Here is a 15743-nt window from a genome sequence, read left to right on the forward strand (position 1 = left end):
GGGAAGAGGAACTGTGGCCAGAAGAAGCCCAAAAAGGTAAGTGTTTTTCCTTTTTTTCATTTTCCTTGTGGGGCCAGAGGGGTAAGAGGGGTCTTAAATGATAGATTCACCATATTATAATTTTGCATTGGAAACATGATCTTCAGAACACCGTACTTTAGCATTGAATTTATCTTTGAGAGAGAATTTTGGCTGGACAGCAATCTGTGTTCTCAAAATATGTCGCTTATTTCTGCTTTATACTATCAAGGACTTGAGTATTGCTACTGACTAAAAAAGAACAAAGTGACATTCTACAATAGACTGACAAACTACATTGTTGGCTACTGCTCTGTCTATAATGAAATGAGAGTTCAGTTAAAAGTTGAATTTATGAAACATATTTAGAATGGTCAGAGGTCAGCAGCTTTGTGGCATAGCACATTGAAGTGCCAACATACAGTGCTACAGAACTGGGCAATGCAGGTTTGATCCCCTAAAATTGTTGAATTTCCAGTCTCAGCTCTGCTACTGTGGGAGGGACTATGCTCCGTAGCTTGTGGTATCCAGCTTCAGCAGTATTGGTGGAGGTTTACATGCATGGCAACCTCCCGTACTTTCAGCTGCAGTGGTACTTGACCTGAGGAGATGAGGGACTGAGAAGAAAAATAGAGGAACTCCGTTTAACCACAAAAATATATTTTTTGAAATAGGTACTTTTTATGGTACAAGCAGAATATGCAAGGCCAGCTTATTATTGCTCTATAAAATCATCACTCAGTCAGAACTTGTTCATGACTTTTGGACTCCTTAAATACTATTTACTATCTTTTATTTTTACTGGAGGCTCAAAGTGTTAAAGACAGGCTTTTACATAAGAACCTCTGGCATGTTTGGGTAGGAAGTTGTTTGTCTTTTAACCCTGAATCAAAGATTCAGAACTTCAGCAGCATTGGAAATTCTGTGTTTTAGATGTCACTCACTGTCAACCTTGAGGAGATCAGGACGTGATGAATGCTGGCAATTGTTTTGTGTGGAAGTAAAAGGCACTATTTGCTCAGTTAGAGGATGAAATGGTTTGGAGATTCTGACAGGAGATAAGCCAAAAAAATCAGCTTTTCTGAAAAGATATGATTTAACTTCTGCCTCAGATGTGCACTGACAAAATAACAATTATGATCAGGATTGGGATGAATGTGACACATGCAGCTCTGGAGGGTCTTTAGAGGTTTTTAAAATCATAGCATGCAATATCATCAATTCTCTCCATAATCTTGAGAGGGAATGCCGTCGTTGATATTGATAATGAATCTATATGAGGCCAACCTAATATTTAGTTAAAATTTTTGATCCTGGTGAACCTAAGATTAATGAATCATAAGGCTGATCAGATTAAATAATTTTTTCATGTACATTGGCGTGATTTCTCTTTGCCAGGCCCCTAAGGAGTCCAAATAAATGAATCTGTACCTATGTATAGATAAAGCTTAAAATATGTTGCCATGGAACAAGGGAAAATATAACTTCCTGTGGTTGTTTACTGATCCAAGTTGGTTTATTCATAAAGAACAAAAGTAGAATCTTGAATGAGTCATCACATACAAATCTACTAAAATATATTGTTTTCATGAGTGGTTAAATCCATATATGGAACAATATTATAAAAACCTTGATTATTGCTAATCAATTAATCTTTGATACACATGATGGCGGAAACCTACAACAAACTCCGTAAGCATAAGAGTATTAGTTTTGAATTAGGAAAATAATAATTGACTACTTGTGTAGTTTATTACTAATTGATGATGTGGCTATTCCTTGAAGCGTAGCACTGTCACAATCAGTTTGGTGCACTGATCCAAGGGCTTTGTGCAACTGACAAACATAATAGAAATGTTTTTCTTCAAAAGGGAGCATTTCACTGCGGTCTACACAGAATGAATTTTAAATAGTTAAATGAGGTTCAGACAATGCTCGTTTAATGCCATTGAATTCATCATTTGCTATCTATAATTTTTATAATGTTACTCATAATATGCATATTTCTTAAAAAGACGAGGAAAATACACCAGCTACGTACCAAAATACAACTTTTAAAACTATCCAGTACTATAATATTATGCCAATGCATTAAGATCATCTGGCATGTAACATCTGTGGCTCTATATTCATATATCTGCACATATTATATTTAAAATTGTGATCTTAAGATTACTTTATATTTGCACAGTAAATTATTTTTTGTGGGCTTTGATGTTAAGAAAATAAGGAAGGATAGAACAAGAAAACGCTATTTGGCCCATTAAACCAATTTCTTCGGCAGGTCATGCACAATATGTCCCATTATGGACTCTAATGAACAACCTCCAAAAAGTTAAAGCTCTGTGAAATTTCTCCTCCACTTCCAGTAAATATTAATCGAATTTTACAACACACACCTACTATTCCACTGGTGATTCATCCATGGTCAAAAGCATTAAGGCATCCGTATCAAATTCCTTTGTCTGTTATTTTAACCAAGGCATTAATCTGTATATATTAAATGGGTTAAAGCTTTATTGAAATAGTGGATAGAGAAATTTCATATGAACATGTTAATGCATTTGTTACTCATATTGCATTGTGCGATTTCAGCCTATTGGAGTTAAGTCACCAAAAATTGTGCCTGCGTGTTCTTTCTGTTCTTTAGGGGGCACAAAAATCTTTTCAGTGCTGTTGTGCTGATTTGTAGTTCTCCGCATGGCAGATGGAACTGCTGGAGGTTGCACCTAAAAAGATAAATAACATTTTTTTTTACTTAGCTTCATATGGAGCCAGGAGGAGTGTTCTGTGTGTGGTCATCTTGCGCATCAGTTTCAGCATGGTGGTCATTGCCGCCATTGGGTTTGCACCTGGTTTTGGGCGCGAACCATTTTCTAGCCTTTATCTTTATCTTTATCTGCGCCATAAGCAAAAGAAATAGTTAGTTCCAAAACTTCATTCCCATTTATGTTTTTACTAACTGCAGCAGTGGATTAGTACGTCGCCCTTTTATTTCTGGCATCTGGATCTAATTGCAGCCCGGAATGAAAGTGAAATGTCCTCTATCTGCTAGCTTTAAGCATCCTATGTTGTCTGGGGTATCTAAGGTTTCTCTGTCTGAACACTATTCAATTAATTTGATGGCCTTGATAACGGGCAGTTGGAAAGATTACCTGTAATCACCAGGCATTGCTCTATGACTATATATGCGGTAATTTTCAATGAATCTCGACACTCACCTGACGAAGGAGAATACCTCCGAAAGCTTGTGATTTTCAAATAAAACTGTTGGACTATAACCTGGTGTTGTAAGATTCCTTACATAGTGTGAGAAGTGGCAAAGACTAAATACATTGCTAGGCACCGAGCATAGTGGGGGTAATTTTCACATTCGGCGTCCAATTTTCCTTTCTATTGAAGTCAATAGATGGGACAATTGGGCAGGCCTTTTAGCCAATCCACAACTGCCAGTTTTCCTCCACTGTCGAAACTGAAAATTTACCCCCAGTGAATTTTACTCTGCATCTCGACTGTGCTTGAGATTGACTTTGGGTGACAAAATGCAGAGAATGTTCCATTATTCACCATTGGATTCCTTCACCTTGATGAGAGCAAACATATCCTACACATGCAATTTCATGAACAATGAATTGATTTAGCACTATTTTTTGAATGCACGTGATTCATGGGAATCGAAGGGGGAGAGAGTGAGAGAAAAATTTGCTCTCCCCCACTTCTATCTTAGTGAAACATTAAAACGATAGTGCAAAATCAATAAATCATTGCAAGCGTTCAACATAAATATGGTAACTTTGTCAAAAAATTATTACAAATTAAAAGTTTTTCAATTTTTGACGGTTGTTCCAGAAAACTGAGATTATGGGGTGCTCACTAGTGTACAGTACTTTTAAATTAGAGGTCTGGCATATACAATCCCCTTTTATTATGGACCGTAATTCAGATTAAAATGAATGGATGGAAAAAACTCTATGCCCAAATTCCCAACATGTGCTTCTCTTGTGCAAATCCAGCAGTGTTAATTCATAAAATCTACCCTGTCTTAGACGAACTGGTCCTATTTGAGTGCTACCATATTTAGCAGAACAGTTATTGTGGTATAAATGGCAAAAAAGTGTTCATTCACTTTGCAACTTATATATTTTGTTCTCGACATGCCTGTTGAGTCTGAAGTGGCATAGTTGTTGCCTTTTAAGAAAATGTGGGTGTTCTTTAATAGGAACTTTGTAAATTTGTACTTCCTTCTGTTAGGTTGCTCATCATTATCGGGTGCTAGTTTAAATGTAATTCCTGCTGCATTGACTAGATTGTGCTTCTGCAAATACTGTGATGGTATTGTCCAAATTCAACTTAGGCTAAATACTATCCGTGGTTAATGCAGGAATTTATCATAGAGCTGAATAGTGTTCCCACTGTACATCAAAATCACTAGGAGCTTAAGTGACTCTTAATTGTTTCATTACTAAGCACTCTGTTGGTCATTAGTGGTGAAAGTATACCACATGCAAATTTATTGCATCGAAAGTGCATTTCTTCAGCCATTAAATCTGCTAACACTCTTAACGTCATTAAACAATCTGATTTAATTGATTGTGGAATCATAAGGAAGGGAGAAAATTAATTTTAACTAACCTTGAGCTGAAATTATGGTCTAAAAATATTGATTTGTAAAATCTTGTTAAAACATTGATCCTAAAATTCTTGTCACATTGGTGAATTTTGGGCCAGGTTCAGGAAACATTTCTATAAAGATGCAATTAGATCATTGAAATTAATGGAAATATGGGTGGAGTTTTAGCCTTTCAAACAAGGAAATATGTATTTATTTTACCTTCTAATTTTTTGACAAAACCTTTTACACTCCAGTCTAATGCAAATTGCTTCAGTGATACTTAGCTGGCCAATCATTGCCTTTAAGTAACAACAATATGGGTTGGCTCAGTGTTAGTGCTCTTGCCTCTGAGTTAGAAGGTTATGGGTTCAAAGCCCCACTCCAGATACTTGAGGATATAATCCAGGCTGTCCATTTACTGCAGCACAGTTGGATATGCTGCCTTTTGGATGCGGTGTTAAATTGAGGCCCGGTCCACCCTCTCAGGTGGACGTAAAAGATCCTGTGACACTATTTGAAGAAGAGCGCGGGCATTCTCCCAATGTCCTGCCCAATATTTATCCATCAACTAACATCACTTAAAAAATAGATTATCTAATCATTTATTTTATTGCTGTTTATAGGACCTTGCAGTGTGCAAGTTGGCTGCTGTATTTCCCTACAGTTACTACACTTCAAACATACTTAATTGGCTGTGAAGTGCTTTGGGACATCCTGAGGTAGTGAAAGGCGCATTGTAAATGCAAGTTCGTTCTTTCTTATAACATGCTAAGGGTAATTTTATGAATTCGTACTCCTGGAGCAGAGCTTCAGCTGCCAGGACATAACACAAATTTGGGCACCCCTCCAATCCTTTCATTCTATTTGTTAAGTTCATATTAATGATTTGTAGATTCATTTGAATTTCCATTTTTTGAAGACATATTACTTTCTCAAGTTTTTTTGCTTCAACTACAATGAGCTCACCTGCCTCCTGTGGTGAGGTAACCAATCTGCTCACAGGTCTCTGCCAACAATACTTTCAGTCACTGGGAATTGTGCAAGGAGAGCTTGTAATGATTCTCCCTACAATGTTACTTTTCTCTATGGAGATGTACTTTGCCTTCAATTAGTGCGTCTCCCTCATAGCCAAAATCAAGTATCCTTACTATGATTTGGGCTTTCTAATGATACTTTTAATTCATGTTCACAGCAAAAAGGCAGTTTTCACAAGTAAACCAAGTCTCCTGTGAATGGCAACCTCTATCCTCATATATGATGTGAATGGGATAGTATGCCACAGGATTAACAAGTACTCCTTAATCATGGTATAATGCAATGGACACATGTGGATGTCCCTCACGCTCTCCTATTTACTCCAAGAGGCGATAAATACCATACTGTCAGACTGCTGCGGTGAGGCTAAAGCTAATTGTCAGATTTATTTGCAAAATAATGCCTGGAGGCCAAAAGACACAGCAAGGCTGATGATGTGACCCAGGTGCAATGGCACTGCTGTGAATTCAGACGCTGGCTGCACCTACACACCATAATGTGAGATCAGCTCATTTAAATACAATTTTTGGGAAGTCCCAAGACATAATACATGACATGCTGGGAGCATCACTGTGGGGAAGGGCTGCTGGCTGCCCATGAAACACAGGCATTCTTTGGGGCTTTAAATGTAGTGGGACTTAGGTACTTCTGCAGGTATTTGGGCATTTAAGAGGAAGCATAATGGGGCAAATAAGAAGGAGACTGCCACCCTGGATCAAAATTATTAATTTTTAAGTTGGTTTCCTCCTTCAGAAAGCACGTTGGAAATATTTGTTGTATGTTTGAATTGCTATACAGAAGCTCCAGTTGTGTTATGGAGATGCCCCTCATTTGGATTATTTTTGGAACCTTAATGTGTTCCTGCATTTTCACACGCTGTAAAGTGCTTTGGGACTTTCTGAGGACGTGAAAGGCACTATATAAATACAAATAATTTATTTTCCAATATTTATCCAATTCCCCTTTAATGGTGTTATAGTCTCTGTCTCAATAATGACTAGTGGTAAAGCATTCCATGTTCTAGTAATCCTCTGTATGAAAAAAAATTCTTCTGGCGTCTCCCTTCATTCTTCTGGGGATACTTTTGAGTCTATGTACCCTTCTGATCAGTTTGTCAACTGGTAGAAACAATCTTGCAATATTTACCTTCCAAAAATCATTCATAATTTTCAAAACTTCTATTGGATCCCTCTTAACATTTTCTGTTCTGATGCATCGCAAGGTATTAGATAAAATCTCATAATCAGATTATTAATAAGTAATTCCAGCAGAGTCTACAGTCAAAAGTAGTTCGGCTAAACAATTGGATTAATAAAATATCTACAATAAAGGATTAGCTGAGGAGGTTGGGGGGTGGGGGGATGGAGGCGAGTATAGCCATTTACTACAGGCTGACATATCTACAGGTGTATGCATGAGACCTACCTGTAATTTTCCAAACATGTCTGGAAGAATCGACTTGTAGAATGATTAAGAAATTTGATTAGTGGATGGTAGCCTAGTGGTTATAGCAACTCAGAGGTGGCAAGTTCATCACTCTGCACGCAAATTGTGAAACTGAATTCAATAAATCTTCTAATTTGTGGGCTAGCACCAGAAAATGACCATGAAAGCTGCTGGATTGTTATAACATCCCAACTGGTTCACTAATATACTTCAGGGAAGAAAACCTATCACCCCTACCTGGTCTGGCCTATATGTGGTTGACTCTTAAATACCCTCAGGGCAACCAGCGATGGGTAATAGATACGATCTAGCCAGTGATGCCCACACCTAAGAACAAATATTTTAAAAAATCAACTTGCGATGTTGGGACATTGTTTATGAGAAGATCTATTATGTATTTTCTTTTATTATCACTAATTTTCTCTAGTAATTCTGCCCCCACCCCGCCACCAAAGTCACTGCCTCCTTTGCTTATGGTTCCACAATTGGCAATTGCCTTCTGATATCTTGTCCAAGTGACCATTATTTATATGTAATTGTTGGCAGTCTATTTGATCATGGGACCATCACAGCCAAGTCTGACCCTGCTCTAACACAATGTCAACAAATGTGCACTTCTGTCAAGGGTCATTGAATCTGGAACAGGAACACTCACTGATTTTCTGCTTTCTAATTAGTTGGCACTGTGGCTAACTGTGGCATCCCTAGTGCCACCATGACAGAGATCAGCTAACTCAAGACAGACCAGGGATTGAACATGGATTCTTCTTGGTCTTTTTGGCTCAGCCTACTCACCGAACCATGAGTAGGACTTACTTTCTTTTGCATTTCAATGACCTCCTACACTTTAACAGCAAGACCACACAGCTTCAAGCCATTCTTCAGTGGTATATGTTGGTAGTGTTCTTCATGAAATCATTTGTTTTACATTAAGATGAGTACTCCATTATTATTGCTTAAGGTATTTAGTCCATACAATAAGGAAAAATAAAACTTTTCCTTTGGTACACCCTTTTGCTAATAGCTCTTAGAAGAAAGCTTTAGCATCAAGGCACAACCAAGAGGAGATAACAGAGAGCAGTGAATCTGTGCTGAAAATCCTGTAGGAAAATAAATTTGTACTGCAACAAGGTCAATTTGTGTTGCAGCAAGGTAAAGATCAGGACAGTGTTGGATGCAGCACATTCAATCTGCAGCCACTATGATACTACATTGTGGATCATTTACCTTAGTTGTTATTCCAATGATACATGGGAACTAATGGGCTCGATTTTAAAAGGGCGGCGGGATGGCAGCGGGTGGGGGGTGGTCAATGGGCGTGCAGCAAACTCGAATATTAAAAACTTACCGCTCCCCACGTGATCGCGACTTAATTAGTGCCCCTTAAGCTTGTGTCCGGGTTTGTCGTATGAAAGCTGCACAGTGGGCAAACTGCGCACCCGCATGACAGGCTGTCAGCTGGAGTGTCTGGATTTAAATGTCTCTGTTTTAATGCAAAACCTACAGGAGGTGGTCAACACTCAGCACTAATTCGAGAGGCAATTGGTCATTGAGAGAGGCAACTGCTCCAGACATGGCTGGGCCATGCCTCGGTTCTGATGCAAAACCAATCGACACCTAGGATGTGGGATGAAAAGGAAGCCTTGTGTGGCAAGTGCTCAACGATCGGAATGAACAATGGCCCATCGAGAGAAGCAATTGCAACATGATGAGAGACCATCGAAAGCCATCAAAGATTCTTAAGGACTTTGTAAGAACTGCTAAAAACAGGCATGGAAGTGCCTCATTTAAGTGACTAAGACCATTGTAAGAGAGGGGTATATAAGTGGAAGCTCGAAACCCCGCTCCCTCTTGTTTTGCCGTCTTGCTTTTGCTGTCTCTTGTTCTGCTCCTCTTGTTTTGCTCTCTTGCTTTTGCTGTCTCTGGTTCTTGCTTCTTATCTCTTTTCCAGCTCTTGCGCTCTCTCTCTCTCTCTCTCTCTCTTCCTCTTAGTTCCTGCTCTTCTTTCTTTTTTTTTTCACCCGAGCTCTCCAAGAAGGAGAGCAGCTTCCAGCGAAACCAACGAACTCTATGAGAGAGAACCGGTCAGCCAGACCTGCAAGTGCAAAAGATTGGTGAGCCTCGACCACACGTGCGTGTGATAGGTGTCTCCAGGGCCCCCACCAACCTCTAAGTTTACCAGGATAAAGTACTGTGGTGGGTGTGTGTAACTCAATGTACTCTGTAGGACCGTTTGCATCGTTATTTTTTCGTGTTGATGGTATAATAAAACCAACATTCCAATTCAATTCAAACACCGAGTTTGTGTGTTCTCTGTGCTATTCGACTACATGATCTATCACCGGGTGCGTTAGCATAAGTCCCGTTTTCCTGAACCCCCGATCCGTGAGGTATAAGTGTTCCTTGGCTAGACCGGGGACCAGATATCTGCACCGATCAATAGGGTGAGAACAACCTCAAAACACCCTACACCATTTGTGACCCCACCACTGCCATTCACCCCAATCCTGATCCAATGTGATATCTCTGTCTCATACTCACCCTCTGATGCACATCTTTCATGGTCAGCCTCACCCAAACCAATGCATTCATCATTTGGCCACTTCACCATCACTCACTCACACGTCTGTACTTTCTCCCCCTCTAGGAGAAAATGCATGAGAGAGGACGAGGACTGCAGGGGGGCTACAACAAATAGTGGACCTCACAGAGGCGGAGGAGGAGGTCCTGGAGATTAGCCGCACCCTCAAGTGCCTGTCCGTCAGGGATGCCAAGACTGGCACCCCACAAACGTCTGATGACCCAACATTAACATTCATGAATTGGTGTGAACAATGCTTGACATGTTGAACACCTCAATATGCTCATCGCAACATGACACATCTGTGATGATGCTTAATATTGCCTTCTGTTCTCTTACAGGCCCTTCAAAGTCCGCAGTGATGGCAGAGAACGATTCCTCAGAGGAGTTCCCAGCCTCTGAGGGCACACCGTCACATCTTAGTGAGCCATCTACCGGCACAGATACTCACACCTCGGTGGGTCCTAGTAGTTAGTTAGTGAGCACAAGCAGACAGTGGTGGGGGGAGCAGCTGCGGAGAGTCTGCGTTGGTGGGCGCACTCCTCTCCAGGCTCTGCTCAGCCGGATGCAGATGCTGAACCCCAGGGGCTATCCTTTAAGAGGAGAATGATCGAGGGACCGCAGCACATGTGCAAGGTACTGGAACAGGTGCCATGCACACTGTCCACAATAGTGCAGAGGATGGAGGAGTCCAACTCCCTCCTGCGTTAGTGGAATGGTGGCACAGATACGTGAGGGAATCTCTGAGATAGTGTCGCAGGGACGTGAGCAACTGTTTGAGATAGTGTCGTAGGTAACTGCTGAAATGTCTGAGATAGTGTCGTAGGTAAGTGCGGGAATTTCTGTGATGGAGAGAAGGCTAGCCTTTGTTGAGCTTCAAGCACGGCTCACAAAGGAGTCCATTCAGGCCCTGACAATGGCCGTTCGGACTCACGGTGAACAACAATCGGCCGCCTTAAACAGGCAGACAGAAACTTTACAACTGGGCTTCCAAGGCATCATACATGTCCTCCAAACTGTTCTCCAGCAGAGTGGTGGGAATGATGTGGGCCTGGCCCAGGAGAGGGATGATGGCGAAAGGGGACATGGAAGTGGGGACCCACTCAAAGCTCTCCCACATCTCACCTGTTGCCCCCTTCTCAACCAATACTGGAATGCTGCCTCCTCTCCCGGTGTCTGAGTCAGCCCCTGCACAGGTGCAGGTGGAGCAGTCTTGGAGGGGCCCTCATGGGCATTGAAACCCAAAGGGTGTAGGCCCAAAGCATCTAAGCAGTCTGGCCATGGAAATGAGCAACCTGCAACTACCTCTGCTGCAGCCACAGGGGATGCAACACGTAGAAGTGGTAGGAAGAGAAAGGCTAAGGATTTGTGATCACGAAGGGTATGCGCAAGGGTGTATGACAGACTGTCATGTTTTTCATTTATACTTGGTTTCTGTTAAAGTCACATTAAATGTTATCATTTTCATGACTACTGCCATGTCTTGCCCATCTTGACTGGCTTTTGTGATAGGGCCCTTTCATGTGCTTCACCATGAACGGCCACACTTGATGCCATTCAGTGGGTCACTTTACTGTGGGTGTATGAGTAGTTGCAGGACTGTTTTGTGCAGGGAGGGAGGGGGGGAGGGGTGCTGGTGTTGGCGCTGGTCTTTCCAGGTGGGGTGAGGACTGGACTCTTCTCACTTTCTGATCTTATGAGAACCGTTCGTATATGAGTGACTCCCTGGCCCCAAGAACAGCCAGGTGAGCCGCTGCTCTGCCCATGGGTTTGTCCTCCCCCTCCTCCTTCTTGGATGGCAGATGTGGATGGTGGATGAGGGCATGGGGCCTCATCAACCAGTACCCCTCTCTGTTGCGCCACTTTATGCAGGACACAACACTCTACTATAATGCGACCCACTCTCGCTGGTGCATATTGAAGTGTTCCCCCAGAACGATCGAGGCACCAAAATCGCATCTTCAGCAGTCCTATTGCATGTTCAATTATAGACCCGGCGGCGATGAGGCTGTCATTATATCGACGCTGATGGGGTTCCTCAGAGGTGTCGTGAGCCACATGTGCAGGGGATAGTCCTTGTCCCCGAGGAACTAGCCCTTAAGGCTGTTCAGTGAGTGGAAGAGGCCCGGGATGTTGGATTCCCTCAGAATGAATGAATCATGGCAGCTGCCAGGGAATTTGGCACACACGTGAAGGAATCCTTTGTGGTGGACACAAACGAGCTGAGCGTTGATGGAGTGATGCCCCTTTCTGTTGATGAACTCCTGGCTCGTTTGGAGGTGCTCGGATTGATATATGCATGCAATCAATTGCACCCTGTATATGAGGGAAGCCAACCACAGAATGGAATCCCACTGGCCTCTCCATCTGGCTAAGGTCGTCCATGGGGAAGTTGACGTATTGCGAGGCTCTGCGAAACAAGCTGTTGTTGACCTGCCTTATGTACTTGCCGGCGATGTCACCTGTGGCACCCTGGAATGATCTGGAGGCATGAAGTTGAGGGCAGTGGTGACTTTAACAGCGACAGGTAATGAGATGCCGCCAGGCCCAGCCGGGAACAGCTCGACATGAAGGAGGCTGCAGATGTCTGTGACCACCTGGGACTCACTCACAACCTCCATATACACTGCACCTCAGAGAGGTCCAGGAAGCTGAGCCTCAGTCTGTAGACCCTCTGACGAGGGTAGTGCCTCCTGCGACGTCGCTCCCTCTGTTGTTGCCCTCTGTGCTCTTGTGCAGGTGCCTGTGACGCAGCACTGTGTTGTGGAACTGCAAGTGGCGGAAGTGTACACCATGCCTGGTGAGGATGGTGATGTTGCTCGTCCTCGGATGTAGTGGTGAATGCAGCCATCGCCTCCCCCCAACCCCCCCCAACCCCCCCCAACCCCCGTCCTGATGGTGTCGGTTTGAGGGAGTCCGAAAAGTTGGTAAATATGTGTAAACAGAACAATTCTGAGTGGAAACCAAGAATTTTTAGTCTAACACAAAGATCTCCCAGCCAAAAGTTTGAGAGAACTGAGTGCCCTGCTGCAATAACTCACCTTTTATCCCCACATGTCAAACAGGGATTTAAATGTCCAAATGGCTGCCGGCTGAAACACAACTCGTTCACCATGGTGTGTTTCACACAGCACGGGAAACATGCTGAGGCAGCGTTGAAATTGCTTGCCTTCACTCTTAATTAGATTCATGTATATTTCAAGTACTTCTAGTGCTTGAATTGCTTGTTTACCAGTGGGAATTCCTTGTTCGGGAATGACTCTGGGTCGTGCGCGTTCTTAGGCATGTTGGAGCCGGGATTTCTGCCTGCTCCTGCAAATCGCAATTTTCTTCGCCCACAACGCACTCGCAGTTCCTTTTTAAAATCGAGCCCAATATCTCCGGGGATTCTCCCACTCCACCACCACAACTTGCAACGGATGAACAGGACAACCCCTGCAGATATTCACCACTATGTTAACCCTTTGAGAACATGCTTGCACTTTGTTGGAAGCTGTCCCCTTTTCATGAAATCAGAGTTTTTTTTTTATTTAAATGTTACAAATTAAACCATGGCTCTTTTGGGAACACTTTTCACTTTGCTACCATTGTATTTGTGTCAATATCCAGATCTCTAGAATGTTGTGATTCTGTAATTATTAAGTATCTGCAGAAAAAGCTCTATCTAGTTTTATGCTTATTGAGATTAAGTGGGAGCAGGGCCTAATAATTACTCTTTAATACCTTAACTTATACTGGAATTTCAAAAATGGAATACAGATACTTCTTAGACAGGATAGCACAGAACTATACGGTGAAAGAATTTGCCTTTATATAGTGTCTTTCATCTCCTCAGGACGTCCCAAAGTGCTTCACAGCCAAGGAAGTAGTTTTGAAGTGTAGTCACTGTTGTAATGTAGGGACAGCAAAGTCCCACAATCAGCAATGCAATAAATGACCAGGTAATCTGTTTTTAGTGGTGTTGGTTGAGGGATAAATGTTTGTCAGGATACCGGGAGAACTCCCCTGCTCTTCTTCGAATAGTCCCAAGGAATCTTTTATGTCCTACTGGAGAGGCAGATGGCTCCCTGGTTTAACATTTCATGAACAAAGGACGGCAGCTTCAACAAAGAAGTACCCAGCCCAGATTGTGTGCTTGTGTCTCTGGAGTGGGCTTGAACCTATGATCTTCTGACTCAGATGGCAGAGTGCCACCTTTATGGTATAAATTGGTCAATGAATTTACCTGAAATAAATTGACAGCTGTTTTGATACAATGGCGACTGTGATTTTGATGAAATTATTGGCTCCAAAATTCACCTGGAGTGATTTTGGGCCATTAATTTTTTTTGCTATAGGGTGCTCATCACCACTTCATGCACAATAAACAGGCAACCGTGCTGGTCCATTTTTGCATACATCATGGGGGTAAATTTTCTCTGGGCTTCTCCCGCTTCGCCGCTGTAACTTTAACGGAAGTTCGGCAGAAGTCCTGTTTACGCGTGGCACTTCCTGTAACACTTACCTGCCACAATACTTCTGTCACACTTTTTCTCTCATGCTTATCTGTCATATTTTTTGTCAAGATTTAACATTTTACTTATCTCTGATCGAGTCCGCCAAGCTCCACCTCCATCTCCAAGATACATACTTATACTGACCTCTGAAACCTCCCAGCTCTGCCTCCAAATAGTGCTGGGGGAACCTCTATTAATTAAAATACATACTGAGAGGATCTATTTTAAATGGTATATGTTTCCCCAAGTCATTGCTGGAGAAACCCATTTTCCGTATTTTTAAGGGCTAAAAGGAATGAATTCTCCACTGTCATCCCCACTACTGCCCACACCTGCTCTGAGCACCTGTACCTTTCTTCCCCAACTTACTTTATCCTGCTGTCTCCTGCCATTCATGCCCCACCATCCACGATGACCACCAATACCTTTTCCTCACTCCCTGTTGTTAATCTGCCCCCGAGAAAGCTTTTGTCAGGAGCACTTTTCAGCACCCCCCCCCCCCCCACTGTTTGCACTCCCCATTCCAGGACTCCCACACCCAGAAATCCCATTCCCCAATGATCCACAACCTGCCTCTATCACCCCAGTGTTGCTGCACCCCAGGTTCAACACTGCCACACCTGGCACTCTCCTCCAGTGCTTCCATGCCCCAGAACCACTCTACACTCCTCCCACATCCAAGGTCTATCCCTAGTGCTCCCATACTCCAATACCCTCCCCTTTTCCTACCAGACCACGTTATCCCCTTTCCCAATTCTCCCAAACATTCCATAAACCCCTCCCAGTTGCCCTACACCCTGCCATCCCGCAATTCTCTCAGACCTCTGGATACCTGTTGCCAATGATCCCAGACCTCAGGACCACTTTGCCAACAATGCCAACCAACACATCACCCCAGCTCTCCCCAGATTACTATAAATGATTCCTGCAAACTGCCACTTGAAACCAAGAACACCTTCCTCTATGTCATGCACTTTAAAAAAGGTAAGAGATAAAATTGAATACATAGTTAATCTAACATTTACAATTAATTAAGGCCACTGCAAAAATGCACTTACTCTTGGTATTTGAGCCCAGAAATATAACTCACTCCTACAGTTCTCTGCAATAAAAATGCAATCTGACATATTTAATTACCATAAATCATTAGGCCTGGTAATATATTATTCACCTCATAGCATAAAACAGCCATACACTCTGGCTAAGTTTAAGCAATGCCATGAGTAAGGAAGTCTTGCTGCAATTATATAGGGCTTCGTGAGACATCACTGCACTGTGTACTGTTTTGGCCTCCTTACCTAAGGAGGAATATACTTGCCTTAGAGGTGGTGCAACAAAGGTTCACTAGACTGATTCCTGGGATGAGAGGGATATGCTATCAGGACATATTGAGTAAAATAGGCCTATATTCTCTGGAGTATGGAAGAATGAGAGGTGATCTCATTGAAATGTATAAAGTTCTTAGAAGGCTTGACAGGGTAGATGCTGAGAGGCTGTTTCCCCTGGCTGGAGAGTCTAGAAGTAGGAGCCATAGTATCAAGGTAAGAGGTCGGGC

The 15743-nt window shown here is 42.6% G+C and overlaps 1 long non-coding RNA gene across 1 annotated transcript in view; it reads left to right on the plus strand.

Annotated features, from left to right (window-relative positions):
• LOC137313096 (uncharacterized) overlaps positions 1 to 9405 on the plus strand; it is a 113810-nt gene extending 104405 nt beyond the window's left edge. The window contains exon 3 of the long non-coding RNA XR_010960985.1: positions 8618 to 9405. This is a non-coding gene — a long non-coding RNA (uncharacterized lncRNA). The remainder of the gene's footprint in view (positions 1 to 8617) is intronic.
• The last annotated feature ends 6338 nt before the right edge of the window (positions 9406 to 15743 follow it).

The sequence above is a fragment of the Heptranchias perlo genome, chromosome 3 (assembly GCF_035084215.1).
Source record: "Heptranchias perlo isolate sHepPer1 chromosome 3, sHepPer1.hap1, whole genome shotgun sequence".
NCBI classification, from domain to species: Eukaryota; Metazoa; Chordata; class Chondrichthyes; order Hexanchiformes; family Hexanchidae; genus Heptranchias; species Heptranchias perlo.